General features: G+C 41.0%; 1 protein-coding gene across 3 annotated transcripts in view; it reads right to left on the bottom strand.

Annotated features, from left to right (window-relative positions):
- MGLL (monoglyceride lipase) overlaps positions 1–5,915 on the bottom strand; it is a 102,840-nt gene that overhangs the window by 63,401 nt on the left and 33,524 nt on the right. The gene's annotated exons all lie outside the window — the stretch shown is intronic.

The raw sequence follows: 5,915 nt of genomic DNA, 5'->3' as shown, positions 1-5,915 counted from the left end.
CTCCAGCAGAATTTCAGAGAGGGGACATCGTGGGGCCGTGCTGCTTCCCGGGCATCCCGGTCCGAACCGCTCCTTGGGATCCCAACAACAAACTTCGCTGTTTGCGTTTAATGTGCATCTCCTCAGGCTTTGAAGCCTCACTGGAGAGATCGTTCAGACACTAGCTGGGAGAAGTGCCCAAGCTTTGCACCCTTCTTCAGGGCGAAGGCCATTTATAAACACAGCATGTGATTTATACTCACATAAATCACTGTATCACTATAGATTATATGCAATACATGTGGGGCAACTCTGTAATGTGAGATCTATTTGGTGGTGTATGATACTTGCTTATAAAAATTGTCACAGCAAAGTTCCCTGAAGCCAAAATAGCTTCCCAGCCTTAAGGCATCCCAGTACAGAATTTTGTCATTTAATACTGGTAAGTGCTTAGCATTTATTGAGCACAGATTCATGCCTTTTACATTTCATCAGCTCCTTTCATTTTTACATGCTTACATAGGCTTAGAGATCTCAAGCCTTTCTTAGAAAAGGCAGCTATTAACCTTATTTTTAAAGTGAGTCAACATTCTCATCAAGTGCAAATCTGTGAACAAAGGCTGAAGAAAGGAAAGAAATATGTGCTAACAACAATAACAATAAATGCAAACTCTCAGAGATGAGCCATATAAAAATAAAAAGGAAATCAAAACCAGATTTTATTTGATTCATCTTTCAGTGTCATTTATATTAAATGCTGGGGGGGGGGGGGTTAGTTACAAATGGCAAAAGCAAAATTACATGTTCCTGTAACTGCTGTTGTTTGGAAAAAAATAAACAAAACCAACATTTATGGTTGTTTATAATGAGTGAGATTTAGGTCAGATGGGTCTTAAGCAGAGCCCTGGGAGCTGTACCTGGAGCTGCACCATTTGCTAGGCCAGTTACTATCTAAGCATGAATGGGTGGAATTAAAGAGCTATCACAAGCCAGCTCCAGAATTGGTAGAAGCAAGGACATATATGATTATTTAAATGATACAGATCAGATAATAACTGGATTAAGAAGAAAAGAAAGAAGGAAAGAAACCTCTTCCCCTGCTCAAGGTTTATCTGCCAGGAACACTTACTGCTTCTCTACAGCCATCCATGAAATCTGATGCCAGGAACAGGCTCCTCTCCTGCTGTGGTGCTGGGAATATCAGAGTTCCCAAGGCCACAGAGGGGTGGAGGGAGTGGAGGAAAAAATTTCTTTTAAAACTTCTGGATAAAAATAGCATCTCAAGGAAAACGACCTTTGTTGGGACACAAGGGCGAGACCCTGACTTTGAGAGCCTGCCCTGGTCAGTCCAGATATATGATTCCCTTGGTACCCTGTTAACCTCAGTGTAGCTAAAACTGGAGACAGCATAACTGTGGTCCAGCCTGCCCTCTCTGCAGGTCCACATCCTCACCACAGCTTTGGAATGAAGAATCAACCAACACCTCCTTCCCTTCTTGCCAGCTTCCCTGAGACCCCAGGAATTTGAGGCCATTTCTTCCCATAGGTAGCACACACTTTCCCATCTCAATGTTAACAACATAAAAACAAATGAGGAGCAACTGCTGACTTGTTACCTTATTATTTTGCAGAGTTTAAGCTGTGAATGAAAAGCCACCTGAGAAAACTGGATTGGGTCTGGGGAATTTATGTACGTGATACTCAGACTGTATACCAGGCTTCAGCAGAGCAATTACTGCGCCCTGGCTCCCTGTGAGAAATCAAAGGAATGCCTGAGCATACAGTATTTATGAGACTGTAACATCTTCTCTTGTCTTGGTGGAGTGAAATACGTTTCAGAAATAGAGTTTAAGCTAAATCAACTTCTAATAAAAAACAAATTCACTCTTGGTAAATCTTTACACTAACTCAGCAATTACTCAGTCCTTGTAGGAACGGATGTTTGGTTAAGCCCTGCTTAATTTAAGCGTCTCCATTGACCTCCAAGGTACACACAGAAGTACAGAGAAAAGGGATACACCTTCAGATGAGGTGAATTTTAGGAAAAGGATCAATTGCTGGAATGACAGAGTAAATACATGTAATGAAACTTGTTATCAGAGCAAGGGGACGGGAGGGGAGGGGGGGAAGGATGATGGGAAGGATGATGGGAAGGATGATGGGAAGGATGATGGGAAGGATGATGGGAAGGATGATGGGAAGGATGATGGGAAGGATGATGGGAAGGATGATGGGAAGGATGATGGGAAGGATGATGGGAAGGATGATGGGAAGGATGATGGGAAGGATGATGGGAAGGATGATGGGAAGGATGATGGGAAGGATGATGGGAAGGATGATGGGAAGGATGATGGGAAGGATGAAGGGAAGGATGATGGGAAGGATGATGGGAAGGATGATGGGAAGGATGATGGGAAGGATGATGGGAAGGATGATGGGAAGGATGATGGGAAGGGAAGGGAAGGATGATGGGAGAGAGCACAGCAGGCTGCTGTGTAGCTCTGATAGTACGGTAAGGGAGCAACACAGGATTTCTTTGCAGTTAGGCTTTTGTTCCCAAAATGAATTTTTAATGGATCCCATCCTGTTGGCATGCAAAGATAAATAGACTGTGTGAGATCCTTCTGCTCTTGTTGATGACACCATGTTCCTAAATTTTAAAGCAGTGTTTTTGTTTGAGAAGTAGATTTGATAGGCTGTGGGTGCTAAACCATTTGGGATTCTGCTCACCAGGACCACAAAGTGAACTTTTGCTGACAAGAAGGAGGAAAAAAATATCAGAGGAGGAGGACAGAATAATAAAATGTATAAGGAATATGTGGTTATGGAAGAATCTGCTGCAAAACCAGAAAAATGCTGGAAGTTACAGTAGTCAGGGAGCAGCTGGAGAGAGCAACAGACAGCACAAGCAAGAGAACATGTGGGAAATGATGGGAAATGAAGCATGAAGAGGAAGAATTGAAATCAAGTGCAAAGCAAAGAAGCCAATTCCACTAAAGCTGTCAGTTTAGAGTAATTAATTTGGATTTGCCCTTCTCTTTGGCTGGGTTTTTTTTATTATTAATCCCTAGACAGAGTCCAGTCATTCACCTTTACTTATTTCTGTAATCTGCCTTTGCTTGCCTGTTGGTATTCCTGAATAAGACATGTATGGGGATGAGGCAGAAGCGGGGGCTGGGATGAACTGTTTTCATTTTCCTCCTATTTTAATGTCATGCAGCCAAAAAAGAAGCTTGGTGTCAGGCAAACCAGATTGAGGAAGCAAATGCTAGAGGAAGATACTGTATTGATCAGGTTAATCTTCACAATGTCAGGAGAAATTATAGGTAGCTCAATATTGTTCTGCAAAATTCTACAGCCATATGGACCTCCTCACAAATTAGTGTGAAATGGAGAAAGGTTGAAGGGTAAGCGCAGGGAATACTCACAGAAATTTTTTGCAGGCTTCCACTGATTTGTTGCCCCTCAGTAATCTCACCTTCCCCAGTCAGGAGGAATAATATTTTTAAAGATACAAGTGGCTTAATACCCCTAGATGTAAACTACAGTCAGATAATAAAGTAATTTTACCATGTAAATGAAAATAATCAGTGTTTAAAACAGTCCTAAGTTTTTGTAGGTAATAAAAATTTGCAAATCATGCTGTCATGAGAAGTCACAAATCTGTGACTTGCAAACAGTTACTGTATGAGTGGATTGATTAGTATCTTGCCCATGCTCCTTACCTAACAGGGCAAAAAACACACACTTAAAAATACAGTAATTGAATATCGGTTTCAGCCTTTTAAACTGATGTATAGAAGATGACCTATCCTACATAGATGCTAATTTGAGAACTGGTTGTTTTTAACTACAGAAGCAATACACATTTTGTTGGGTGGTACATTTGGTTTTTGTTTGGGTTTTTTTTATTAAAAACCCCACCAAGATTATTAATACCAGATTCTGAGACATTCTTAGTATGAAAAAGAAGGCATCCTCCAAAGGCAGGAAATTCAAAATGAGAGTGGAAATTCTGCCCTAGAGCTTTTTTCCATAGGAGGAAGGTTGATGGAGTTATTCTAGCAGCCTTTTTGCTCAAGAATAGCTCTGCTTTGGGAATAAATAGGTTTTTATAGAGGTCTGGAAGTGCACAGGCTCAGCAGTGGTGTTTCAGCTCAGTTCTGCGGGTGGCCAGCACTAGAGGGCACAGCCTCAGCTCTGCTGAATGAGGGCTGCATGTGGGCATTGCAGCCCCTACCAAAAACCCCTCAGCTGGGTTGGTTTGGGTTGTTTTTATTCATTGTCCCCTTTATTTAGAGGTTTTCTTTAGACATTTGTCCCATTTTATCTTTGCAGTTTCTAAATAAAAGTTTCCTGTACTGGTATATAATTAGTCCAGTTTTCCCTCTGGATTTATTCACATCACTAGAATGAACTTCAGTGGTTTATATCCTAGACGAGCATTTTGCTGCAGCACTTGAAGGGAAATCCTGCCCTTGTCAATGTGAGCACAGACAGCTTAAAGAGTTTTTTTAAAAAATGGCATTTCCTTGCAAGTGGCCATAGTAATGCTCATAAAATGTTGGTCACCTTGGTAAAAACAGGGTTTTGGGGGAAGAAAACGTAATCAAAAGGAAGGACCTGAAGGAAAAGGTCCAAACCTTTGAATTTTAATATGCATAAAAACCAGAATAAGATGACCTATAAATATTGACTAGCAGGAATTATGGTCTCAATTTTGAGGAGTACCTGACCATTTCTCTTCTCATTTCTATTCCTGAGGCTGACTGCATAATCGGCTCTACAAACCCAGCATTATTGCACCGGGACTAAATCCTACAGCCAGAAGCTGCCACTACCCTGCCATGGTTAGAGTGGTGCTTTATTTTGGTAGCTGCACTGGAAGCATTGGCTGCCCCTGCTTTTCTTGCTGCTTTGCAATTGACAAAGCATCATTTATCACGCTCTGCATTCCAATTTTTCTTTGCATGTTTTCCAGCTCATCATAACATAATTACGTTTCTGTTTCCTTCAGCCAGGGGCCGATACTTTCTTTTACTAAGACAACAGCTGCACTGCACAACCTTGATGAATCCCCATAAGGGTAAAATGAGTCTGTGGTGCTTGTTTCTGCCTTGGCAACCCGAATGTTCAAGCTCTTTTTTATGACAAATGCTGCTCTAAAATGCACCCAACCCCGATGCTCTCATAGCATTTTTCCAAATTAGGTTTTGTGTCGTAAATTAGACTTGAAATATTAAACATTCTGTGTGGCTTGTAATTTTAAAGGCTCCCTTTGTAACATATCTGTTTATGGTGTTTATAGGTTATAGACTCTGGGATGGAGTTCAGAAGGCTGTAGTTACTGATGTGAAATTTGTATTTTAAATGAAAGTGACTCTATGTGTGACAATAAGCACAATCTAAAGGTCTGGTCTATGTCCCTAAAAAGCATCTTAAGGCAGCTTTCATGGTACAGGTGAATCATTTCCTTGATCAAGGCCTCAGTTGCTCCAGCCACACTGCAACATAAATGTAATTACAGAAGCCCCATCTCTGAAGGGCATTAACTGCTAGTGATGGAAAAAGACATACAGTATCTTTATTATAAGTTGTAGAGATATTTTATTTAACTCTAACATAGTACTTTGAACCTGAGATTTTAAAGTACTTCAGAAAGGAAGAATGATTTTTGTATTTTACATGGGAGAAATCAGGGCAGAGAAAAGTAGGGCTCAATCCTGGAGGCAAGCTGAGGGCAGAATCCATTATTAATGCTCCTGATTTTGTTTACCCAATTATACCATTACTAACTCCCATCTCATCTCAAAATCTGTCCATCAGAGCACTGTGTATAGTGGAAGCAGCAACTTTTTCAGTCATTGAAGATTGCCTAGGTTTGTAAATGTATGGGACATTGTGGCCTGGACAAAACCACAGCCTGGACAATTGCA

Source organism: Corvus brachyrhynchos, unplaced genomic scaffold, assembly GCF_000691975.1.
Source record: "Corvus brachyrhynchos isolate BGI_N302 unplaced genomic scaffold, ASM69197v1 scaffold4, whole genome shotgun sequence".
Classification (NCBI taxonomy): Eukaryota; Metazoa; Chordata; class Aves; order Passeriformes; family Corvidae; genus Corvus; species Corvus brachyrhynchos.
This window is presented reverse-complemented; position numbering and strand designations above follow the sequence as displayed.